This window comes from Leiobunum rupestre, chromosome 1, assembly GCF_980474605.1.
Source record: "Leiobunum rupestre chromosome 1, qqLeiRupe1.1.hap1, whole genome shotgun sequence".
In the NCBI taxonomy this organism is placed as follows: domain Eukaryota; kingdom Metazoa; phylum Arthropoda; class Arachnida; order Opiliones; family Sclerosomatidae; genus Leiobunum; species Leiobunum rupestre.
In genome coordinates this window covers 40870433-40897477 of record NC_143384.1, presented here as the reverse complement: position 1 = coordinate 40897477, position 27045 = coordinate 40870433, and the positions used below count along the sequence as shown (strand labels likewise).

The window sequence follows — 27045 nt, the reverse complement described above, 5'->3', positions numbered from 1 at the left end:
TAATGCCATCTATTCTGCAATTTTTATTCAGTACTTTTCTAACGCCATCTTTTTACAAACCAAAAAGTAATAGCCATGAAACAATGCCATCTACTTTTAATTTCTTTAACTTTTGAACGAAATCTTTTATAATAATAATAATATCAATAATTACAATTATTTTAGTAATATATTTTTGAAATTACACAGTGTTAAATTAGAATTTATCTTTGCATTAACTTTATTACACTTTCAGCTTCAGTGTACAATTTATTGAAATAAATTTACATAAAAGTACAGCCAATTTTGACCACTCGGCTGCCCGAGGAGAATGGAAGTAGAGCTTCATGAAGCTACCGTTAAATGATCAATTTTTTTACATCATTTACTTCATGGAATTTTAACTTAGCAAGAAATATAGCATATAGGAGTAGCGAAAGGGTGATTGTTCAGTATTAACACTAGCTACCAGGCAGCGAGAGCCCTGTCCCAACACGTGTTGAGATTAGCAATGGTTACTATTTTATATGCTCTACCTGGGCACATACTTGGAAAGAGTCGTAGCTATAGCAAAAGTGAAAAAATTACCACAATAAGTGTGACAATCCCTGTACTTTCGTATGATAAAGGTTAAATGAAGGCTCGACTCGAGATCGACCACATAAAAGACTGTTTATTGTCGCGATTAGAAATTAGAACGAGAATCAAACACAATTGCGATAGAACCATCAATATTAATAATTAATATTAAATTATCGTACTTTAGTTTTGATTTTAATTATAAAATCTCGATTCGACCTATTACATTGATAAAATCGTGATTTAAATGAATAAATCTAATTAAAATGATTAAATCTAATTAAAATGATTAAATCTAATTAAAATGATTAAATCTAATTAAAATGATTAAATCTAATTAAAATGATTAAATCTAATTAATATGATTAAATCTAATTAAAATGATTAAATCTAATTAATATGATTAAATCTTAATTAAAATGATTAAATCTAATTAAAATGATTAAATCTAATTAAAATGATTACATCTAATTAAAATGATTAAATCTAATTAATATGATTAAATCTATTTAAAATGATTAAATCTAATTAATATGATTAAATCTATTTAAAATGATTAAATCTAATTAAAATGATTAAATCTAATTAAAATGATTAAATCTAATTAAAATGATCAAATCTAATTAAAATGATTAAATCTAATTAAAATGATTAAATCTAATTAAATTGATTAAATCTAATTAAAATGATTAAATCTAATTAATATGATTAAATCTAATTAATATGATTAAATCTGTTTAAAATGATTAAATCTGTTTAAAATGATTAAATCTAATTAATATGATTAAATCTATTTAAAATGATTAAATCTAATTAAAATGATTAAATCTAATTAAACTGATAAAATCTAATTAAAATGATTAAATCTAATTAAAATGATTAAATCTATTTAAAATGATTAAATCTAATAAAAAAATTAAATCCTGATTAAAAAGGTTATATCACTATAAGAATTATTAAATCTCGTTTAAATCGTGATTAGATTGATTAAATCATGATTAGATTGATTGAATCATAATTAGATGTTTTAATCTTGATTACCCTGATTTAATCACAATTACCCTGATTTAATCATTTTACTATGATTAAGACGCACCCAAAATGGAAGTGACCTGCCTCTCGGTAATACGTCACACTAGTGCAGCCCTTCAATTGGCCACACAAGAGGGGAAAGAAAAGGGAAATCAGTGTGCTCTCGTCAAATGGTTGGACTGAAGCAAAGTAGGTGTTTCCCTTCTTACTGGCGGGGTCATGCAGAATACTGCCGATTATTTCTTTTGTTATTCGTGGATATAATAGGATTATCCACGGATAAAATGTGTTTTCACCGGGGTTACATTTTTTCAGATTGCCACTAAAATAGTAGCTTAAAAATGAAAATTTCATAAAAATGTTCCCACCGTAGCGACACATACGTTTTACATTTTAAAGCTAGTGTCGGCTCGACGTCGAATAGTTTTTTTCAACAGATGTCACTAGCGTCGAAATAAAAACCAGATAGCTAAATTTTTACCCAAAATATAATACTCTACCTTGGAGGAATAAAACAAGTATACAGGAGTTGCGGAGAGCTGCGAAATCGGTTTCGTCAGTGACCGTGAACTCGCGCGAGACGGAGGGGTTCAAACGCGACTAGCGCCAGCTGCATACGGAATTTTGCAACTATTCTCATTTTATATCATTGTTTTCGCGTCGTCTGGTTGGTTTTGAAACATTTCTAAATTCTTTGCGCCTTTTTCCAAAATGACTCGTATTTGTTTAGAGGAATAAAACAAACCAGACGACGCGAAAACAATGCTATAAAATGAAAATAGTTGCAAAATCCCGAATGCAGTTGGCGCTAGTCGCGTTTGAACCCCTCCGAATCGCGCGAGATCACGGTCACTGACGAAACCGATTTCGCAGGTCTCCGCAACTCCTGTATACTTGTTTTATTCCTCCAAGACTCTACAGAGGCTCTCTGACGACGTTATTATTTGGCTCTTTGGAATTTTAACTTCCTTTGCCATTAATAGATGGCACCACGCTCTCCGCTAAAGTCGCTTTCTTTTCGAAAAATCGGAAAGATTCATGGCCATCTCTAATAATAGGGGCCTTTTCATAAAACCGGTGGCTGTCATAGAGCCGACAAATGCTTTAAATGGCACGCTAGGCCGAGTCATGTATCTTTGGATTGGGGAGGTCTCTGATCAAGAGAAAATAGGGCAGATTGTAGCTCTTCCGGAGACAAGCGCTTCGCCTTGTTGGAGGGGTAAACGAAGGACTCAAGGCGAGCTGTAGATCCCCACCGCTGCATAATTTTTGTTCGTTTTTCGATTTTTTTTCAATGTTGTTAAATACTAGACTCAAATATCTTCCAGTTAAATAAAATTAAATAGTGTATTAAGTGTATACAAATATTGTAATTAATGCATTTTTTGTTTAATTTTAAAACCCGAATATTTGGCTTGTATTGTATATAATGTGAAAGTAGTGTATTGTATTTCAGTATTTTGGCCATATTTTGTAAGTGTTATAAACCCCGCTAAGTTTAATTTAAAGAAACTTTGCGATAATTTGTGCAATATCTATGTTGAGCTAAAGGAAAAATTCAGAAACAATACGACGAATGGATATTCCATTTTCAGATATACATGGACCCTTCCTCGAAAATAATAAAGCAAGATCAATATCTCAAATTAAATACGTGCATAGCTACAAAAATGAAGTCAGACGATACCCAGAAATAAGACTTGGTGGATGCACTCTATAGATAAAATATCCCCATTCTGTTAGGTTAACCCTCATTTACTTGTTTTTATACCTTTTAAAGCTCCAGGGTTTACCAATTTGGTTTAGCTGTATCAAAGATAATTTAAACTCTTACCCTAGATTCGAAATCACTCTCTTGCGCGTTGCCGATAGCGTTTACCCACTTCCCGTCGGAACTCAGAAAAAATTCGCTCCATGGTTTGCGCCTTACCGCGACCGATGGAGCCCGATATTTCTGAGGTCACGTGCCGGAAAATGGTAAATGCTTCGTAACAAAACCGTCAATGGGAAAGCTCTCAGTATTCGAATCTAGGGTACGAGTTTAAATTATCTTTGGCTGTATCGTCTGTTTTCAGTTTTGGCCTTATTTTATCATTTCGATGGCTTCAAATGTAATTTGATACTCTTCAGATATTTGGTTGTTACAAAACAAACTTACGCCTTCGCTGACATTTAAGACAAACTACAGATTTTGAAGTGGATGACCTCGTGCGAAATTAAGAGTTTTTGGTAATCAAGTTTGAAGTCATTGAAACGCGGCAAAAATGACCAGTGTTTTGACGTCAGGGGAAGGAACTAAAACGATCAGCCCGATCGAGCCGAAAATCAGCTGCGATAAGCATTCCAAGTTCGTGTATGAAATATGAATTCCTGATATTATATACTTTTGATATGTGATATGATAATCATGTAAAGGTTTTCGAGGAGCTAGTTGATAAGATAAGCGGTTATGTTCCAACTCTTTCAGGACATTGGGGAATATTTTAAATTGGCTTTCTTTTGGATAAAGTATTCGTTTTCACCCAGTTTATAATTCAGAAGGTAAGTTCAATTACTTAAGTGCCAGTACCAATGTGTCCATTGCTTAATTTCAATAAGGAAATGCTCGGTTAAGTTGGAGTAGAAAGGTATTCGGCCAAGTCCTAGCTGTAAAACTAATTTCCCCCTATTTTTATTGCTGAGATTGATTGACCCTATCATGAATCAAAAGTTTTATCGTCTTTATACTCCGTTATAACTAAGAAAACATGTCATAATTTAGTTAACTACCAACTAATTGGCCACCATATGCTGTTCCCACCTTTCCATAAAAAAATTGGTTGCGCGGTCCTCCAATGAGATAATTCGTGTTCTAATTATCGTCCGCTGCTTTTTCGCTGTGCTATTTCTAGTATGAAATTAATAAATTAGTTTTAGTTTGTCGAAATTAGGAAAGTCATTTAGACAAAACAAAAGGAGTGACCCGCTATTTCAATAGTAGAAATTTGTTATAGAAAGACAACAGCTCGAATCTTACCAAACGTGTAGCAGCTTTTGCTGTTGCTTATTTAATTCCCCATTAGTTGGACAATTCTTTTAGCTAAACTAATTGACCTTTAAAAATTTGAATAGTCTGAATTAATAATCATGAACCAATAACTCTTTAGAGGGACTCACAACGATCGATATGGTTGGTGTGCCTTAAAAACAAAATCGAGGCTGATATTTTTATATATCATTGAAATTTGGTGCTAGGGGTTCTTTGTGTGCATAAGCTAATTTTAAGGTACTATAAATGGTATTTCAGATACTCGACATTTCAGGTCAAAATGCAAATTGGAAAAAATCTTCGGAAACATTTAATGGGCAAGTGTCTATTGCGCGTGGCTCCCTTCGAAGTATTTGGGTGGCCCCTTCTTAGATGTAAATGCCAAGGGATACCAAATTTTTCTGTGCCTATAGGCGCCGAAAGGGTTAATCAGCCCCTGTTCTTACGTTACCAACGATAGCTTAGTTGTTAAGTCACTTTTGATACTAACATATTACTTGAATATAGTTGGCCCGGTATGCCTGCAGATGTCGCGGCACTCAGAAATTCGTGAGCTTGCAGGTGAGAGAGAGTGCCTGGTTTTATGATAGTCTGAAGTTGGTATAACTGGTTGGTTCACATATCCTGGAAGCACTTCGTCGATGAAACGCAATAAAAAGTCGCTAGATGACTTGGGCCTCGGGTATTAGTCTAGCTGGTTAATGATATCTCCCTTAGCAGCAAAGTATATATATTCCAGAAGAACAGGAAATGGTTTATACTGAACAGTTTGATCTTAAATTTAGTAGAAGAAAGGGGTTTATGCTTCCAAACACAACACCCCACACAAGGAGAACGCAACCCGTCAAAAGTCGTGGATTTCCTTGTGTACGTTTGTCATTGGCTAGACGCTTTAGCGCCTGCTGCCGTTGAACGGGGAAAATTCGGAAATTGTCTCCCCCCCCCCCGCCCGTAAAACGTTCAGCGTAAAGGCTCGTGACGCTCGTCCAATGAAATTCGTACACAACCCTTCGTTAGCGTGTTTAAAGCTAACTGCGTTCTCCTTGTGTTTGTTACTCCTAGCTGCCAGTTATTAAAAATAGACCACGAGGTAAACGAAATTATATAATAGCCTTAGATAACTTGTTAAAGTACTTTATTGGCACGCGCGTTTCGCTCATGAACAAATTTCAAAATCTTGATAAACTCCATCGCGAGCTCCCTAACTTCAATAATATTGTGACGTAGAAAAAAACATTTTCACCTGGGCCGCGTCAAAATTCTGAGAAGGAGTTCTTCTCTTGAGAAGAGTTCTTCGTGGGAATTTTTCTCCCCGGGAGAACTCGCTAAAATGCGTCAAATGTAAAAAGACTCTTCTAAAGATGGCGGCTTACGAAGTTACGATAATCCCACGAACTTAGTAAACTAAGCCTTTGACAATAAATATTATTTTTAGACGATTTCACGACAATATATGAAGGAAGGAAAGATTTTATTTTTAATTTGAAAGGAAAGGTTCTGTAGGAAATTAACTAACCATTCTATATTCTCTGAAATTAATTTTTGTCCACAAAGATATCATAATGTTTATTTTCAAGTAAACTTATTAGAATATTAGCTGCCATTTTTATTTGTAATTTGACCGAGTGAGAATGCTCGGAGGCATTCTCACTCTTCTCAAGAGAACTCGTGAGAAGAGATTACGTCACCTCCTGTGAGAAGTGATAATTCTCACTATCAAGGGAAGAATTCTTAGAATTTTGACATGCCCTTGGCCTCCCGTATTTATCGCGCTCTGGAAATATAATTGCGTAAATTAAACTCGGGCTTTTCCAAGCGCCATCGGAGTAATTTTAGACTCTTAATCGCGAAACGGTGACCATTTTCTTTCAAACGCTTCACCAAACGTTGTTGAACCTGCGAAGGAAACTCCGCGTAATTCTAAAAACAATTATCTTCCACTACAAAATATGTCAGTTTATATTAATAAAGATGTTCCAAATTAATGTTATCATTTAGTAGGGCGTATTCAAAAAGGTTGCGTACGAATAGTATTTGGTTTAAATATTTGTAACTAAGCCTCGGTCAGAAAAACCTTCTGGTTTTCAAAACTGGCCGTAAAACTAATTGTGTTCAACTTTCCCCGACATGAGTTCTAGATGTAACTTTTCATCCTCACAGAGCGACATCTTTTTGCAATAATGGTGGCTCGTGTGAATAGACCTGAGATATTTCAGCTGAAAAATGAAGCTTATAAATAAAGATTTTTTCTAAAATCTGAAACAAAGTTTCACGCAATTATGCATCTAATTAAATTAACCTATTGCAAATTGAAAAATTGAAAAATTAAATAAATCAGGCATTCGTGTGGTAGCTATTTAATTTATTTATTTGGTAAATTTTTGCTAGGAGCCTTTTACAAATAGCGATTTGGCAGTAGCCCTAGCTTGTGTTGTTAATTTTCCGGAAAAATTCAATGCGGAAAAATTTCTAGAAAATTTTCCGCAAATCGGAAAAATAAAAAATTGAAACAGGAATTACTTTTTAAGGGTGTTTAATGTTTTTATTTTTTTATCGATATAAAATGTCTAATATCAGTAAACATACTACAAAACATTAATAGTGTTACATAATTAATCAGTTTAAACTAGTCTATGGTTTAGTTTTACTTTCAGATTCGAAAAAATGAGGTGAAAATGCCGCTTTATTTAAATTTGCAAATAATATATTCGACTAATCATGAATTAAAACTTTTTATTTGTTTCGGAAAAATACGAAAAAAATTTCGGAAAAATGGCCTCGGTCATTTTCCGACTTACAACGCTAGCCCTAGCTAAAGGTACGAACGGCCACTTCCCTATTTAGAAACGAAAAACTTTTACCCTCACCCTCGTAACGAAAATAAATAATTAAAATGACCAAAGACCTTAAATTATTAAACTATATTAAGCTTATTTATTTTAAGCATAAAATAGCCTAACATTTCACCACTCCCTACCGTAACCGAGGGGTCGGACATTTACCAAAATCCCGTACACTTTGTCTAAAATCGCGAAATCTTTTAACTCTCTCTATGGTAAATCAACATTGAAATCCCAAAATCACTTCAAAAAGTAATGATAAAATCGCCAAAATCTCTACGAAATCCCGAAATCCCGTACAAAATAATGGCAAGTGTCCGACCCCTCGACCGTAACATTATAATAGTAATAATAGTAATTTTCAGCTAATCTAATACCCAAGGCACTGTCTTAGGCCTAAATCAGTTAGCAACTTGTTACAATGCGTAGGAATTTTGGGATAAATTCCACGAAAGATAATGTGGAACTTTTTCTTTACATATTATTATAAAAACGGAAGCACTGCCACCCCTGGCGGTGGAACTAGCTTTCGTGAAGGATTATACAAAACTCGCCATCAGATTAGTCAATTTGGTCATTTTCAGCTTCTTAGGTATATTCAAATTATCTGAACAGACGAAAAAAAGTGAAAAAACTCATTTTCGGCCATGTTCAAAACTTTCAAGAACACTACACCTTATTTTAATTATATTTAGTATAAAATTTGTTGATCTGCGCGCAAATTCTCAAAAAGTTCGTTTTTTAAAAGTGCATATAAAATAGCCCAAAGCCGCACTAGTTTGGCTAGAAAAGGTAAAAGAAATCTAAAACAAAATATTAGTAAATTTGAGTTATACAAAATGGCAGAACTTTATTATTTAAACATCATTCTTATTGAGTAAAATTTTAATTTCACATACTGTTACAAAAGTATATTTTGCAAATAATATTATTTTCTTAGTTTCGAAGGAACTCTAAATCTTAATATGGAGATATTTTCGTGGGCTGCTGTGGTGTTTTCTCTGTCGTCTTGAAAATTTTAATTTTACATACTATTAAAAAAGTATATTTTTCAAATAATTTATTATTTTTTTAGTTCCAAACGAACTTCAATTCTTAGATTAATAAAACTTCAATTCTTTGATTAATAAATATGGAGATATTTTCATGGGCTGCTGTAGTGTTTTCTCTGTCGTCTGAAGGGAAATAATTGTCAAAAAAGATAAATTTAAAAGATATTTTGGGAATTTTAATCCATTGGTGATTCGTTTTTGTATAAAAACACGGAACCAACGACAGACTTAAAAAATTATCCGTTATTAAAATTATAATTTTTATACATATATCTTGAAAGGTTCTAACTAAATGAGGCTTTTCCACACTGTGATAGTTTTTTAATAATTCCTTCGCGCTAGCTAGTTCCGCCGCCAGAGGTCGCATTGCTTCCGTTCTTATAATCTAGTTACTTCTAGTAAATCGTATAGTGTACTGAACTATAATATGTTAAAATATTTTTCAATAGCTTTCATATAGTCAGACCAGGCGCGGATCCAAGGGCCCCCCCCCCCCTTGACCATAGTCGTACTATATAAAGAGTAGTTAAATTATTTATTTTTAGGTTATATCACTAGTACAGTGCAACCGCGCGAAGGCTCAACTAGTGTTTTCTTATGTTAGCTCAAGTTAATTATTTGCTTGCTTCAAATATTCCTTTAAGTTTTCTTAGCCGATAGTACAGACGGCCAGCCCAAAATTTTATAAATATAGCAACAATAACCGTGAAACCATCGCATAAATATCCAAACAACGTGCATGGTGAAAGTAACATAGAGTAGGGAGATGCCGGGAGTAGTGGCTCACTCCTGTAATCCCAGGCGTCCGGGAGGCAGAGTTTGTGGAAGGCCGTGTGAGGACGACCACTAATCCCCCAACGGGTGGTTGTCATACTTCCGCCACGGGTGTCCCAACCCTATCCCCAAGTATCCCCCCGTTGGCGTGGCCGTAACACATATCTCGCACCTGATTAATCAAATGGACGAGCGAACTGTATTGTCCCACCCGTCACAATAATAATAAAAAAAAAATAGAGTAGGGAGTCCTACTTTACTCGCTTTTGAAAAGTATCGAGACATGTGTTTTATAGCAGCTCGTTATTCGATTCACGCGGTAAAAACTAATGTTGTCTTTGTTGTTAGTAGTTTTAAATTTCAAGTTTGTAAGGTAAGGTTAATTCTTTTGCATAATTTTGTTTCTGGCCTGGGTAGTTTTTGTTTATAAAACCTAAAATTTAAATTTTATCTTTCAATTACATTATTATTGAACGGAATAATAGAATGCAATTTGAAACAGAGAAAATGGATTTAAAACGATAGACTAAACTAAACCTTTAATTCTGCCGGAGTCATAGAAATATCGCTGGTATATTTTTCAAAGAAATGAGGACCGGAAGGGAAGGCAATGTCTTTCTAAAACTTGAAAGTTCATCACTTTCAACCCCTCATCTTTAAACGGTTCGTTACGAGAGAATAGTAGCAATAATTTTTACCTCTCCGAGGGGACTTTGTATCCTAGGAGGGGTTATACAACCACCGTGTCTGTCTGTGGGTCTGTCTGTCAGGCCTGCGAACGCGTTCGCATTTTCGGGGCAAATGGTCAACTTTATCGTTCTACCGTGGCGGCATCTGTCTCTAGTGGTGGCAACTATATTGCAATTGAATTTTTTCGCGAATCTGATGCGAAATTGAAATGTATGATTTATAGTAACAAACAAACCTTTGAAGTTGTTTAAAAATAATTTTATTTTGTTAACTCGATCCTTTTTAACTCAAGTTACGGTGAGTTAGCTAATAATTATTTTTTTTTAGCCATAATTTTACAAAATATAGATGGCGCTACCGCCTAATTATAAAGATGAAATTCGTACAGTCTTATCAGAACAGGTCCCGCGTAACCATGGCAACCGAAATCGTAATTGTAATTCTAGCAGTATTTTTCCCAATTCAATGCTCCAGACGATGATTGGGGTCATTTAGCTGAATTCTTTGACTTAGGTTTGGCGAGGCGATTTAACATGTCGCCTCCCAGCACTGGCATTGCATGCCTCGTATAAAGTCATTTTAAGCGTCTATTTAAATAGGATGGAGGTACGTGTTAACTAACCGTAGATGACGATATATGTTAGCTCAAATTGTAGACGGCGATACATGTTAGCTCAAATTGTAGACGGCGATACATGTTAGCTCTAACTGTAGATGGCGACACAAGTTAGCTCTAACCTTAGATAAAATGAAAAACTTAATTTTTTTTCACATATAAAATGTATGGGCCCCCCTCTTTAGCAGATCCTAGATCAGCGCCTGAGTCAGACCACCTACGTGCTCGGCGTCAAATTAAACTATAAAATTTTTGGCCCTCGATTGGACAGAGTAACTAATAAAAATTCATTATCTTTCATATAGCCCTAACTAACGAGATGGCGTTACCAGCGAAAGAAACCACCCATATAAAGACGGGGGACGTTGATAATAACCGGCAATTCAACGTGGTTCTCGGAGATGGAATAAGTTTGCACCGAGGGACGCTCTTAGTAGAGAAAAATGCCTCGGCGGACAGCCACTCTCTAAAGGGTGAAGATCCATTGCACGAAGCGGCGCTTAAAGGTAACTTGGACCAGGCACGCCTCTTAATACAAAAAGGGGCCTCTGTCAACGATAAAACTCAGCATGGTGAAACACCGTTGCACAATGCGGCGCTTAAGGGCCATTTGGACTTAGCACGCCTGTTAATTGAGGAAGGGGCTTCTGTCAACATTTTAACTTCGAAAGGTGAAACACCGTTGCACAACGCGGCGTTAAATGGCCATTTGGACTTGGCACGCCTGTTAACAGAAAAGGGGGCCGTTGTCAACAACCGATCTAGAAGTGGCGAAACTCCATTGTATAACGCGGCGCTCAATGGGCATATGGACTTGGTAGGCCTGCTGATAGCGGAAGGGGCCTCTGGCAGTAAAGGAACTTTGAATCTTGAAACTCCATTGCATAGAACGGCGGCCAATGGACATTTGGATTTGGCACGACTGTTAATAGAGAACGGGGCCTCGGTCAACGTCAAAACTAGCAATGGTGAAACTCCATTGCACTACGCGGCGCTAAAATGGTCACTTGCACCTGGCACGTTTGTTAATAGAGAATGGAGCCTCTGTCAACATCAAAACTAGGACTGGAGAAACTCCATTGCATAATGCTGCACGTTGTGGTCATTTTGAATTGGCACGCATGCTAATAGAGGAAGGAGCCTCTGTGAACAAAGTAACTTTGAATTTCGAAACTCCATTACATAAAGCGGCACTCAACGGACATTTGGACTTGGCACGCCTGTTAATAGAAAACGGGAGTGATTTCGAAAGTCGTAATTTGGATGGTGAAACTGCACTGGATCAAGCGGAGCGTAAAGGACACCATGACATATCTAGCTTACTGAAAGAATTGGGGACTGCAGGAAAATTGGCCGGTGAGACTGGCCAGACCAGTAGTGCTATCCCTATACAGCGCCTAATTCGAAAGTTCTTAGACCAAGTAAAAGCCGCAATCAGAGAATTGCAACGGCCCAAAAGGGACCATAGCGATGAATCAACTGAATTTCCGTTTTACGAACAATTCCAAAAACGGGTTAATCGCCTGATAGACCTTACGGAAAAATTTACGCTCGAAATGGAAAAGTTCGCAATGTATGATGGATTCGTGATGATGAAAACAGCTGATAAGGAAACCATCGAACTATTGGGCATAGAGCTGAAGGCGGCGAAGGAAAAGACATTCTCCAATAGCGACAGCGTGGATTCGTTGAAAAGAGTCATCAAAGATTTAGAAATGGAAAGGGAAAGGGACAGAGCCCGGATCGACAGGTTGTATTCGCAATTACATCCCCCGGATAGCGACGTTCAACCTGATGGATGGACTGCCTTACACGAAGGGGCTTTGACTGGCACCATCGACTCGCGATCCCTATCAGAGATCGCCGGAGACGTCCACGTGACAGATTCTCACCAGGAGACGCCATTGCACGTGGCCGCGAAGGCGGGACACGCTCGAGCAGTGGAGTATCTTATCAGGAAAGGCGCAAACGTCAACGCCGTCAATCTTCGCGACAAAACTCCGCTCAGCTTGGCCTCCGAGAACGGCCACTCGGACATCGAGATGCTGTTATTAGAGCATGGAGCCAGTCTATACGTCACCAAGCAGCGCGCACCCGCAGACGATACTTCATCAACGGTACAATTGCCATTGGCTCAATGTGCAATTAGCGGCGAGGTGTTAGAACTCCTAGAGCATCAGGTGTCCGATATGGCAGCTAGCGAACGGACCTTGCGGAAGGAGTTGCAAGAAGTGGTGGCGTCGTATAACGAACTGCGAAGGGCCCTCGAAAGACAACACTTCGAGAATGTACTGCCAAATCAGAGCGATACCGTTGTACCAGATCAAAGTCAAAAAATGAGAAAAGACTTTAACAAGTTGGTTACGACGGAGTATATCATGGTTTCACGTACAAGTAAACATTATATTTATTATTTTGTTTGGTTTAAATATATGATTATTTTTATCATTTTTTAGATGTGAAATCTGGGAACACTGAAAAAAATACCTCGGAAAGTAGCGTTAAGAACCATTGCAGAAATGTCATTTGGTTTTCCTTGTTAATGACACCGGTTTTAGTTTCCGCTTTAGTATTACATCGATTGAAAAGTTAGCGTATAGAGTAAGCCACTTACATGGAGTGGAAGGCTATCAGCGAAACTGTGAACACTTTTCGTACGTAACTTCTTGTTTCAAAGCGTGAAATAAACAAGGTGGCCTAAAGGTCATGTAAAAAATGTGAAAACAACACCATCGCTCTTCGGACTATATTTATTCACGCCTCGAAAATAAGTTGATCGTTAGGATCAATGTTTCATGCGCTTCCATAGGGCCTTCCACTCTATGTCAGTGGGTTACTCTATGAGTTCGATTGAATTAATTTTGAAAAACATATATTGTAAATGACCCAGATATATTTTTTTTATTTATTTTGGTAAATTTCGTTCCAGTAAAAATTAAAACAAATATACAGAACGTTACAATTGCAAATAAAATTAATTAATAAAACTTATTTTTAGTTTTATTTAGTTTTTTTACTCTAAGATTTATTTGGTCCGAGTTTCGCGCCCTTATGTTTGAGTTATTTGTATTTTAATTTCTTCAAATTTGTTTAGGGTTGAGCTTTTTTGTTTCTTTTCAATATGAACTAATTTTCCTATTCGCGTATTTTATCACTCTTTGAATATTTACGTCACATTTTAATCGTGGCCTGCTAACTTATTAATATTGCTATTATTAAAATTTCATATAGGAAACATTATAGAAGACGACCATAGAAATAGGAAAAATCCCATTGTGGGAACCCAATTCGTAAGGCCTCGTGTGAACCCATAAGAATTAATGTACACGCATTGTTTGGTGGGAAAGAGTGAACAGCGTAGGGTAACCAATTAATTGGTAAATCGGATATGAACAAGTAATTTGGCACTAATAAAGTTGCATATTCTAATCGATGCTTAATTGTGCATATTCTACAGCTGGTTTTCCTTTGAACTACCTAGGGTAGCTAGAGCATGGCTGTATTTTACAGTTCCTGAAAATTAAGTTATCTGCAATATGTAATTCGACTGTACTATCATAGCCCCCTGTATTAGAGAAGGCCAGGAAATCGACATATATTTTTTTTCTAAACCTCCCGGACCACTTGAATATTCTCTGACGGCGTCATCCGCTAGATGGAATTATTTTACCTTGTATTATCTTAAGGTCAAAGGCCACTGTCGTGGGCAGTGGGACGGTTTTTTCATATTTTTCAATGTATGCCTTCTAAATAACTAAATGTTTGGAACTATTAACTTTAAAATCTTATTTAAATTCGGATGATTAAGTACAATTAAAGGGAACGTAAAAAATAAGGTAAAACATTTCTAATTTATTAAAGAAGTGCTTCCCTATCTCCCACGGCATAAGACACTACTAGTCATTAATAACTTATTATTTCCTTCATTTTCCAAAGCTCTTGTGATGCTTATGAAAATATGACCCAATTAATGCTAGAAAAATATACTAGGCCACTTCTTGTTAACTTTGCACATGTCATCACTGATGTTAAGGAAAAAGTTAAATATTTCAATGAAAAACCATTAGATTAAATATATTAAGCTCTAAGGAAGTTAAAAGCAATTTATGATAATTGTAAAAGCTCAAAAGTGTAATTTGAATTAAAAAAATATAAAAATGTTATTTTGTAGGTGCAAAATAAAAAAATGTTTTAAATAAAAAACAATGGTTTCAAAAATTTGCTCTCAAACTCGTTAAAATGAGTTTTCAATTTTACGCGTGTTTAAATTTCGCGCCTTATTTTAGGCCTCCAAACAGCGTCACCTAGTGGACAATATTTGATATTTTAGATTTCCTAGCCTTCTCTAATACAGGGGGCTATGGTACTATAGTTATAGAAATAAGTTTGTTTCATTACGGACCTAAAACGTTTGATATGGACTCAACTGTTTCTTTTTAAGAACACGGCTGCTGTATCTTCAAAATTAAAACTGTAGTAAGAGTAGTATCACTGTGTTGCTTTGGCCTGCGCGATGTCGTGTTTTACCTGTGATCTGGTTTACAGTTTATGAAAACGATTTTTTCTAGTTACCAATCGTAAGAGCACCATTATGCCTAAAAGTTCAAAATCTCTTTCACAATAACGATAAATATTGTAAAATGTCTTTTCAGCTCCGATTGAGCCTCAACGCTAGTAATCACTTAGCTACTTAGTAACTTAGCTTAGCAAACGCCTTAGCTTTTTAACACAAATCCAGCAAATGAGCGCGTCGTAATAAGGTGTATAATTATTAGCATTTAACCTTGATCGTGGGTAATAGGTTAAGTTAAATTTAAATAGTTATTTATACTTCGGGATAATGTCTATGTCGAGACGATCCTCCTTTGTCACGGACTAGTTGGTCCTCAGAACGAGTGCTTCAACCTCGTAAGAAATCGTCAGTTTTAGGGAACTAATGAGATTTCATTATGGGCGGGAGAAAGTTAGTGTTAAAGCGCCGGTGGGTCTCCGTGTGAGTCGCTGTGGCCCTTTGGGTCCCAGAGTGCCCGTTGTTCACCTTTTTGGGGCTTCTCTGCCTGGCGTTGACTCCCGTCCTCTTCCCACTATCCCTATCTGAACTGTCCTTAATGGGGTCACTGGATCCCCAAGTGCGATCCATACTCGACATTCTATAACCTATTGAGGAGTATAATTTGCGGTGGAAGAATAAGTCACTCTAGTCCTTAGCTGTGCGAGGGTCAGTTCCGGGCAGCCCAATGGTGTTGCCTTTTGTTGGGCCGTGATGATGGCGTTTGATGGCTATATCTGAGGCAGTAACGATGGCTGTCTTACTGCCCGAACGTTGTTTCGCAAAGCTCACTTAGGTCCCAGCCTGTATAGGCCGCCGTAGTCCTAAAGCGGAACGGCGGGGTACAAATACATAGTTCATGTCCCGTCCTCTTGTGGTCTGGGTGTGGTTTGAGTCAAACGTGCGAATTGAACCAACGTGGCCAATATTTTGTGATAAAATGTGGTTTATTTTCTCATTATGAACAAATGTGTCCAATTTGAGCGTCCTAGGGCAAACGGGGCGGACGCCTATAGCGAGGCAGACAAAAATACTCTATCGCAAAAAAATTTTAATTACAAAACCCGCTTTGCGGCAAATCAAAATGTATATATTCCTACTGCGAATTTATCTCTAGTACGTAGAAGTATTCTATTCCAAGGGCCAAAATTATTTAACGAGTTAGATATTGAGGTAAAATCAGCGCTGTCGATAAATTCTTTTAAAGCTAAATTGAAGTCATTTTTAATATCTAACTTGAAATTCGGAGAGTGACGTCTCTAATATAAATATAATAAATAAATGTATTAAAAAAAAGGAAATTTTTTAAATAATTATCTATATAAATTATCCCCCTAAATACAAGCACTGCTTAACTAGGGGGAATTTTTGTCCATTAAAAGAACCCACTGAGGTTTAAGTGGATAAATGTAATTTTATTTTTTTGGACAAATAAATAATTAATAATAATAAAATTGGGAAAGGAGTTCTGCGTGACTGTGGTACGATGATAGAACCACATCCGTAATACCATAAGTATATACTATTGTTCCATAAGTTTCTCATTTTTAGGAATATTTTACTGAGAGCTAGTCACGAAGTGACGTCATCACAAGAAGAAAATCTCCCCCTAGCGAGGCGCTGTCAAAGGTTACGTGTGACGCGTAAGCAATCGGATTTAAAAGCTTGACGAAGCCCGTACTGCAAGTGTCTTGTGAATCGCTCTCAATAAAACGTTTGCATGTGAAGAATAGGAAGTGTCACACTTATGTAACAATATAAACACTTATGGTAAAACTTGGACCATGCTCAATTTTTCTGGGAGTGACGCGATCAGTGGCAGATACCTGTATGTACTGGAAAAAAGGGTGTTCGGGGGTTTCAGGATTTGGAACAGGTTAACTGACATTGTGAGTGCAGTGAGTGACAAGAGAAAGCCAATTTTGTTTTGCTGAATCTTAGTAACTATTTATAAGAAATAATCCATATCTGTATATAGTAGCGCACAAGGTAGTGCAGCCAAACAAGAGGCCCGGTTTGGTAAATGCCGTTACCTTCTTTGAGTTGATTTATAAATTAGCTCAAATATCTTTAGCCTAAGCGAAAAATATGGGCCAGGGCCACCATTCTTGCACCACTCCCGCCAATTCAATCGTACGGCACTGTTCCTATATTATCCTTTTAGGGGCAACCACACTGCAGAATTGGAATTTATTTCAATTTTATTTTAATTTGCAGTAAAATGGAGGTGGATTAGCTACACATTTGACGTATGAATTTTGTCCCTACCTAAAACTTCTTTGATATTTCATGAAAAATAAATTTAAATACGACCGTGCAATAAGGCAACGAGAGGGTAAAAGGCGAAATATAATATAAAGCAAGTGTCGACTCTACAAAGGCTCTCTGGTGACTTTTTCATTTAGCTATTTTGGTTATTAACTACCTTTTCCATTAATAGATGACACCACCCTCTCCACTAATGTCGCTTTCTTTTCGAGGATTCATGGCCATCTCTAATAATAGGGGCCTTTTCATAATACAGGTGGCAATGACAGAGCCGATAGTTGCTTTAAGTCGCCATCTACATTCGTGGAACCGAACATTTCGCGAGGAAAACAGAAAAACAATAATAATTTATTATTATTAATTTAATTAAAAATTTATTTAAATATTAAATTAATTCCAAACCCCACTAGATATAGAGGGCTAAAAATTCCTGGAAAAAAATAACGAAAGCAAACAGTAAAGGCCTCTCTATCCGCTGGCGACGTTAATCAAGGCCCGTGCGCGATCATTGGGAAGGGGGAGACTTTAGAGAAACGCGGCGTCTTGTTTTTTTTTCGCTACTCTGCCGTAAGATGGCTTTCTTCCCTGGCCCAATTTTAATTAGGTAAGGCGGGAAAAGGTGTAAGCTTAAATACTTGTATAAATTATTGTATTGAATTTTGAGCGATTGGAGCCCTGTTCTTATTAAAATAACATATGATTACGAGGAAACTTAAAAACACCACATAATAAAAATCTTTTTAAGCAATTTAAAAGAAAGCCATTTTTATCTTTAATTGTTGACATCTCACACTTTTAACACCTTTCTGGATAATGGTTTATAGTTTATTTTTTTTTAATTTCATAGACATCTGAAGTATCGCGGGGCATGATTATACAATAGTGGTCTTAAATATTTTTCGAGTAGTACTTTTGTAAGTTTTCTGAACAGTGGCATTTTAATAAGGTAAAACAATTTGATTATAAGTAGAAAGCACGAGATTTTTACGGAAAATGATACCCCCCACGTTAAATAACTTTACAATTGCATTATTTCTCTCCACCAATAACGTTGTGGTTTTTACTTTTAAGTGACCTAAAGCGTGAGAAAACTGTTTTCCCAGCTGTGGGAATATTACACGTACAGTACGTTTCGTTCGATATTTACGATACCAATACATTCCTTAATAGGGGTGCTAGTAATTTTTATTCAGTCAAGTCCTACGTATTTAGTTTAACATATTTGATGCACAGTCATACTCGTATCTTAGGGCATTCTTCAGGGCTTTACTTAGAGATCCTGGGCCCATGGGAAGATAAGGAGTCTGGGCCCCCTTTTCACGCGCTGCATTTACTCTTATCCCTGGAACTAGGCTGTGCCTGAATTTCCCTGATTCAGCGTAGAAGTCTGAGCTCTACGGTTATATAACTAAATGAACACTCGTAACAATCGTCGACTAAATATGCGATAATTATGTAACATTGCGATTAAAGGCTGCGTCCGTAAACTGCCAGGCAAAATGTTTGGTAATTTTAAAACAAAATCTTCTACCTTGGAATTTCTCCAATATAAATTACGATTGATAATATAGATTTATGCCTTCGAATACAGAAATTACGGTCTCTGGAGGGCCCCTTCCAAGGATGGGCCTTTTAATTGCCAGAAGCGCGTGTTTTGTAAAGAATGCCTGTGTGAAAGGCGGCCCTAATTCTCGTCGCTGATTGGTTGTCAATATTCGACGGTCCTCGTGAATCCTTGAACCGCCGAGAACGATTTCATCCGCAGCTTTTGCCAAGTTTTGCACGATGCTTTTAATTAATTAAAACTTGGTTTTAATCGATAAAAGATTGTAAACATTATTTTTGTATTTTTCATCGACATTTCGATAGAAAGTAGGATATTTACCATTTCATTTTTCCTTTAAATAATTCTGAAAATATTAAAAAATGTTTTATCAATAAATTCTAAATTTATAAAAACTTAGTAACTTGAGATTTTTTTAAACAAGCATTTAAAGCGAACCAGCTCGGCTCGGCTCGGCTCGGCTCGTTTATTCGAGTCGAGCCGAGGCAAACCTCAACTCTGCTTTTGCTAGTCGAGTATAGAACCGAGCTATCAAAAAGTTCGCTCAGCTCGGCTCGTGAGCAGTCCTAGGAAAATCTTAACTGTAGATTCTGCAAAGTCCGATACGACTATCAATAGTGAAATTAGTAGACTGCTGGGGTACTTAAGACCTTCATTGTTCTGTTCTTTTATTACTTTAGCAAAGGCGCATTTGAAGCTGGCTGAATAAGTTTTTCTAAACACTCGTAGCATTCTGTATGCTCCTCTGCTACCTTTACAAGATAACCACCAATTAACGCAATTGTAAAGTTTCTTATAGTTGAATAATAAATTTCTGGAATTGAGAAGCATTAAAATTTTAGTGGGAACCACTTTTCATTATTTTCCGTCCGATTTCTTCAAATTCACTTCTTTTCACTTTCATTGCAACCAGGTACAATGCATACCACCATTGTGAAGCCTTGGTGTTTTAATTATTAAATAGACCCATGTTGAAAGTTGGGGGGCCGAAAATTTGCATTTTTACCTGGCAACTCAGCATTTGGACGGAACATCCGTTTCCTTACTTCCGCCTGTATATTTCAATGGTGGTCACGTGGTTCAAAACGTCACAAACAGGATGTTCCGTCCACAGGTCTCACTTAAGCCTCGTCTGCGGCCCCTCTTTTGATATGGGTCTATTGCAATTGCACTACCTTTTCCCTCCTAAAAGAAACTAGTTATATTCTTTCACGTTACAGTAGATCAATTTAAAATTAGACCAAGAAATATTACCTTACCTAATTAATGCTGGATATCTGGGCATCAAAATAGCGATAAAACGCTAATTTTCGTATAAAATGCTAGCAGCCGACGCAACCTAATTTTCTGCAGCAAACGGCGGGAAAACTAAGATTTCAAATATGAGTGACGTCACGCAGGTCCACGATACAGCGCTCGCGGTGAGAGAATACGGTGACTTAAATTGCCAAAAAAAATGTAAATGGTAGTCTCGCACGGGCCTTGCCTCCATCTATACCCTTGAGGTTATCCAGTTTACAGATATCTAAAATCCGCTCTGCCTCTGAAACGTTGTCAAGCAAAATGAAATAGGCCTTTTTAAAAAGTAACATTGGCCTTATTGTTTTGATGGTGCTGCGGCGTCACGGGTGACGTTTCGATGACGTTTTACCACGAAAAGCCATGGACATAAGAGAAAATTCGACGAGGTACACTGTTTTTAAACATAAACTGAACTAAGCTTCTACGTAATTCGACGGAAAGCATAATGTCGGCGGGAGAGTTTTCGACGTTTCGCCCTCTCCCGGCGGTATGTGCATTTTCACTAGGCGGTTTTTTTCGGCGGAATGTTCGTCGGTGCACAGCCAACTTTGACTCGCGCGAGTCAAAGTTGGCCGTGGTCGGTAGTCCGGTTTCAAGCTTCTAAAATTGTTAAGTAGACACCATTTTGTGTTTTTCAAATAAAAGAGCTTCTTATTTTGTTTACTACCTAAAAAGCCTTAAAATGGATGATTTATCTGACAACAATCATTTATTAATCAACGCACATGTAAGCATTTTAAATATAAACAAAAATATGCTAACCCTGAAATAATGTGAAATGACCTAACACGAGGCGAATTCTAGAGCTTCGGGAATGCCAGTTTGGGGAAAAATTGTCTTCCCTCCCAACCGATAGATATTTGTTCCTAATTGGTTGAAATCAAGCGATATCGCCCGACGCCGCGAAAAAAATCAAATTGAAATTCGCGACACAAAACAGAAAACCAACTGAATTTCCGCCCGGCGTCGAAGGAAAAGATCGCCCATTTACCGTCGACGCCGAGCGATTTCGCTCAAAAACCGCCAAGTGAAAACCAGGCTTTAGTCGCTACCTATCTAGGTTTCAATAGCGAGCCAAAGGGATCGTAGCGATAGTTTTCGGTCACGAATAGTTTCTACGGGTATTTCATTCACCATAACCCGCTAATACGTGTATTTGCGTACCAAAATAATTGTAGGGACACCAAAGCCATTTAAAAAACGTTTACAATACCAACTTGAAAAAGTGTCCCGAATTGTACGAGAAATTACGAATAAAGTTAACATTTGAGCCGCCATGGGTACTAGTTGGAAAGTATCTTCCGAGTTTGTTTTATATCCCGAAGATAATTCGGAAGTTCACGTGGAAGTCAACGCGATGCAGAAAGAAAGACAATATTGGAAACTGCGTTTCGTCTACAGCTATATCAATGCAAGCCAGTTACGGTTTGCTGTTACAGGGGAACAGGATCGTGGTTATAGATACAAAGCCAGTTACTGCGAAATTGAGATCAAAGATTTTAGCCGAACACAAATCGGCGCGCACAGCCGCGTGATACTGAATGGAAGTAAATTCAACAATTTTATAGAACATATTTCCGTTTTGAACCTTCCGATGAACGATGTCTTTAGAATATCGGTGACCTTCGGCTGCGACGGCATAGAAAAATCGAAAAGCGTTTCCTACGATTCTATGAAGGCAATGCTAGATAAAAACGAGTTGACCGACTTCCCCATCAAAACCAAGCAACGAGATTTCCCTTGTCACAAACTAGTTTTAGCGGATCGCTCCGACTACTTCCGTACCATGTTTACAACTGCCATGAAGGAGAGCCAAGAGAATGTCTTGCTCTGGGAAGAAGTGTTCGACGAGGCTACTGTTCAGGACTTGATCCAATACATTTACACCGGATCCAAGCCATCTCACATTCGAACCACTTGTTTGGCGTTGATACAAGCTTCCCACCTGTGCTTGCTAGAAGAACTGAAAGAGATGTGCGTGGCGGAAATTATCCCCGAGATGACCTTGGACAACGTCGTTGAACTCCTGGTCATGGGCGAAAAGTACGAGTCGGACGAGTTGAAGGAAGAAGCTCTGACTTTCATCGTGAAGAAGTACGCGGAGTGGGAGGGTGACCCCTGCAAGCTGGTCGGATGGAACGAGTTGGAACCGGAAATGTTAAAGAGCGTGTTGATGTCCATCATTAAAATTATTGGGCGAAAAAACATACAGATATAATTACCTCTGACCCTGGAATTTTTCATTTGAACGTGATAAAATGTGTCACACTGCGTATCTTTTTTTCGTTAGTATTTTAAAACTCAAAATTAAAAGCTTTAATTTTAAAATAATCATACATTTCTCGAATTTGTACATTTATCATTATTCGTATCATTAAATATAATTAAAGCATTTATATGTTTTGGGATTTTTACTGATTTAGTGAACAAGGAATAACCAATTTTTGTGTCCTTTACTGAACGCATCCGTATGTTCATACAAGGAATCGTCCAACACTTGTGATGATTCTATTCCGTTCCCCCTGGTCAAGTATGGCGGCCGAGTAATGGAGATTGGAACAGTATGAAGAGTCCAGTGAAAAATTGCCCAAACTTGCGAAACATTCTAACTAGGTTGAATTTTGGGATGCACATTTCTGAAGTCGTCACTTCTTTCTAAAATTTAAATCTGCCTTACTTACCTATTTTCTTCTTTACTAATGTCCAAACAAAAAACACCGTAAATGGCCAATTTTAGATTCCCGCCAAATGTACAGGTAGGATGGATTCTTCCAACATTTTACACACTTGTTTATATGTCTATGAAATTAAGAATGTAAGATTTTTAAGTTTAAATATTACAAAATAAATTTTTGGAAATAGTTTTAAGCAAAAGTTGCTGATTTCGAATAGACTCGACAAATATTTCTGACGCTAGATGAAATTGAAAATAGCTTACAGCCTCTCAAGCAATCCTCACGAAACTCTCGCTGTTTGAAGAAGTATGAGAGAAAACTGCATGATGGTGCACTCAGAATTGAGCTACTTTATTTTGGTTCTACGTCAGGAACAGTGGCGTACCTTGAATACTTGAACCCGAAAGTCGGAGGGCAAAATGGGAAAATGTTGTCCCCTTTAAACTTATGCAAGGGTTAGTTCCCCTTGTCTAGAGGTCGAGGATAGTTAACTTTTATTCAATAGATAAAGCTCTCAAAATTATTCGTAAAACGTTTTGATCAAGTAATTTATATTTCTGTATTATCCGATTAATTTTTTTATAAATTTGTAAAATTAATCGGCAAAACGACGTTTTTTTCGATAAAAAGCTCAAATTTTACGAATAATACATACTTTTTAATCATTTTCCGAAATATTAACCGGAAAATTTCTTTGTTTACATTTTTTCCCAAAAAAATCAATTTAATCATAGATAATGATTAACCGTTACCGACCTCTACCCTTGTTCCTATCTGGTGGTTTGATGGGGTCACTGGAGCCTTTAGGGGGCTCCATACCCGGCGTTCTGGGTCGTTGGGCTCTTGAGGGCGATCCACACCCGGTTTACTGGGTCACTGGAGTCCTTGGGGCGTCCTGCGTTCGGGGCGCTGGGTCACTGGAACCTCAGGGGTGTTCCATACTCGGCATTCTGTAACATACTGAGGAGGGTAGTTTGCAGTGGAAGAGGAAGTCACTCTAGTCCTCAGCTGTGCGAGGGTGGGTTTCGGGCAGCCCATGGTGTCGCCTTTTGTCGGGCCGTGATGAGGGTGTTTGTTTGCTATATGTGAGGCAGTCACGATGGCTGTCTCACTGGCCGAACGTTGTTTCGCAAAGCGCACTTCTGTCCCGGCCTGGTTAGTTTCGTAGGCCGCTGTAGTGCTTAAGGCGGAGCAGTGGGGTACAAATACATAGACTTATGTCCGTTGAGGGTGCCAACGCACCACATTGAAAGCATTTTTCCAAATTTCGGCACTAATCATAAGCCATTGAATATTTTGCTGGAGGGATCAAGAAGTACAACTTTAAATTTTATTTTATTTTTTGCATTTTTCGAATACCCGAGGTCATATCTCTCAATTCATGGTAAATGTGTTACATGCGTTCTTGGTTCCGATAAGAGACGCTCTGGGTTGTAGAGCATTCCATTTTCAATAATCATTCGCCAGCTATCTCACAGTTGTTTCGCCACTGTCAGAGCTATGACATTAAGGACGAGGTCTAGGAGTTGGAGAGACGTTTCCAAGTTTATTCTACATCCCCCTGATAATTCGGAAGTGCATGTAGTTTAACTACGAATATAACAAACCCCCATTAACGGGGGCACAGGATCGTGGTTATAGATACCAAATCTGGGATCTCACTAGCACCAAAATCGTCGGGCATCAGCGAATACTATTCAATGACCAAAATTACAGCAATTTCGACGCGTGGATTATCGTGTTAAACTATTCAGCGGGAAATTTAATTCGATTTAATACTGGAATCCCAAAGGTGAATTGGCCAACTTTACCATGAAAACCAAGCAACGAGATGTCCCTTACCACAAACTAGTTTTGGCGGACCGCTCTGGCTACTTCAGTACTATGTTCGCCACCGAAATCAAAGATAGCCCAGAGAATGGCTTACACTTGGAAGACCTTTTCTACGAGGCTACTGTGCAGAATTTGTCTCGGTACATTTACACCGGATCAAAACCTTCCCTGATTCGAACCACTTTTTCAGCGTTGATTCAAGCCTCCCAACTGTGTCTGTTAAAAGTATTGTATTTAATCCAGGAAATTGGGTAGCGCTTTATCTTTTCTATTGCACAAAAATAACTTTCGTCGAACTCTCGCCGTGGTCCAATACGGCTATGGGGGACGAAAAATTGGCGCCTAGAAAAGCCATTGGTATTAGGTGACAGTTCCACCACATTTCGTAAAGATTTTCAATGGACTGAATTTTGCTATAGAGAGTATTTTCATGATTATCACAATGTTGAGACTATTGTTAGCGTTGTTCCCAATCCGTCTGTTCGTTCGATCCACTCCTTCAAAGTCAATAAAATAATTCCGATATCTCATTCGTTTCCTAAAAATGCAATCTTTCGACTATAGAGCTGCATCTGAAGTGGAAAAGTTACAATTCCCACCCATTCCCATCCCATTTCCATTCAAATATTGATCGTCCATCCATTCCCATTCCATAGTTTTCCCATTTAAGCGTTCTGTCCACATGGATAGTCCCGTTTCCGCCAATCCCGAATTCAAAATTACCTTTTCCATCCGAAGTGGGTGCTGGCGGAACCTTAAGAACTTAATCATTTAAATCACGAATTAATCATTTTAGACACGATACAATATTTTAATCGTGAATTAATAATTTAATCATAATTTCATCCAATTAACCAATATTTAATCAATTTAAAAATTTTATCATGGAGGGTGTTCGATAAATCATGTCGTCTCAATATAAAAGTTCTCTCATTATTGATTATAAATACGTTATTAATTGCTTTATGACTGCACCGGGAAAACGTTTGGCGAGTTCCCACCACTGTCCTTATTTGACATTCCAAGTAAATACTAAAATAATTTCCAGTATGGATGTTTCGGCCGTAGAAACATACCGCAGAGTTTCATCTAAAGATAAGTTTTGTCACGGGAAATAAACTTTCTGTTGATGTCTCAAAAATTGATTTAACTTCCTAGTTTGTAGATTGTAAGTTGTAGATTTCGACTTAGGAAAAGTGTGTATTTAAAAACCGCAGATTTCTGGCACTTGAATCTTTAATAGTGTTTCCATTTCACTGCCCGCGAGCGCTACAGATCGCCCCGATCACCACTTCATCTTCCATTCGGATCTGCTCCATTTCTCTCGAGTGATCTGAGATTGCTCCGAACCGGTCTGCCGATTTCAAAGGATCGAGATCACTCTCGGAGCCAGTTTATTGCTAGTCCAACTAGCTCAGTGCGTACGGAACAATGTTTTTCACGTTTTCCTTTTCACCACGGGAAAAATTAAGAACCAGTGGTGGCCTAAGGGGGGGGGCGGTCTGCCCCGGGTACCAGGGCAGCAGGGGGTGCCATCGGAGAAGCTCGAGAGGGGGGGGGTGTGCAAATCAGAACGGTAAAACTTGAAGAAGACGGACAAGTGAAAACTTCTGCACGGTCCTGGGGGTGTCACAAAACAGTGCCGCCGCCCGGGGACCCAGCCTTCTTAAGCCGCCACTGTTAACAACTCTATCAATCTTGGTGAGGTTAATTACCTTGGAGACATATTCGAAACGAATCTCGAGCATCAAATGGAAAACTCTATTAGCCCAGTCTTAATTTAGTTGTATCACACCACTATGCCCGAAGTCAATATTACCTGAAATTACTGATGTGGTCGGCATTTATCATTAACAAACATTTGTCGAACTACATATAGTAAACATTAGATGGCGTTAGTTGTCTGCCATTGTTTTAGCGGCGCCATTTTTCAATTATGGCATCCACGCAGCTACAATGATCTCGTAACTATCCATGGAAAAATCTTACTAACTTCTAACGTCAAAATTTATGATATTTGAGGTTCTATTTGTTATTAGTTAATTTATTTTTTAAATTAATGCAAGTAAGTATCTCATACAGAAAAGAGATGGCGCTATTTACAAAATACTACAGAAAAATTGTTTTAACATGGGGAAATACAAATAAAATCACACATTTTCTTGGTAAAACCTATTACTTGGGAATTACAGTTTGGCCAAAAAGAAAAAATTAATATCCCCATGATGAAATCAATTAATATAAATCAATATAATTCCATGGAG

General features: G+C 37.5%; 1 pseudogene across 1 annotated transcript; it reads left to right on the top strand.

Moving 5' to 3' along the window:
• Nucleotides 1–4045: 4045 nt before the first annotated feature.
• Nucleotides 4046–13503, top strand: LOC149962923 (uncharacterized; annotated as a pseudogene). Its single transcript, XR_016481741.1, has 3 exons — nucleotides 4046–4131; nucleotides 10896–12984; nucleotides 13047–13503. The product of XR_016481741.1 is annotated as an uncharacterized LOC149962923 (transcript).
• Nucleotides 13504–27045: the final 13542 nt, after the last annotated feature.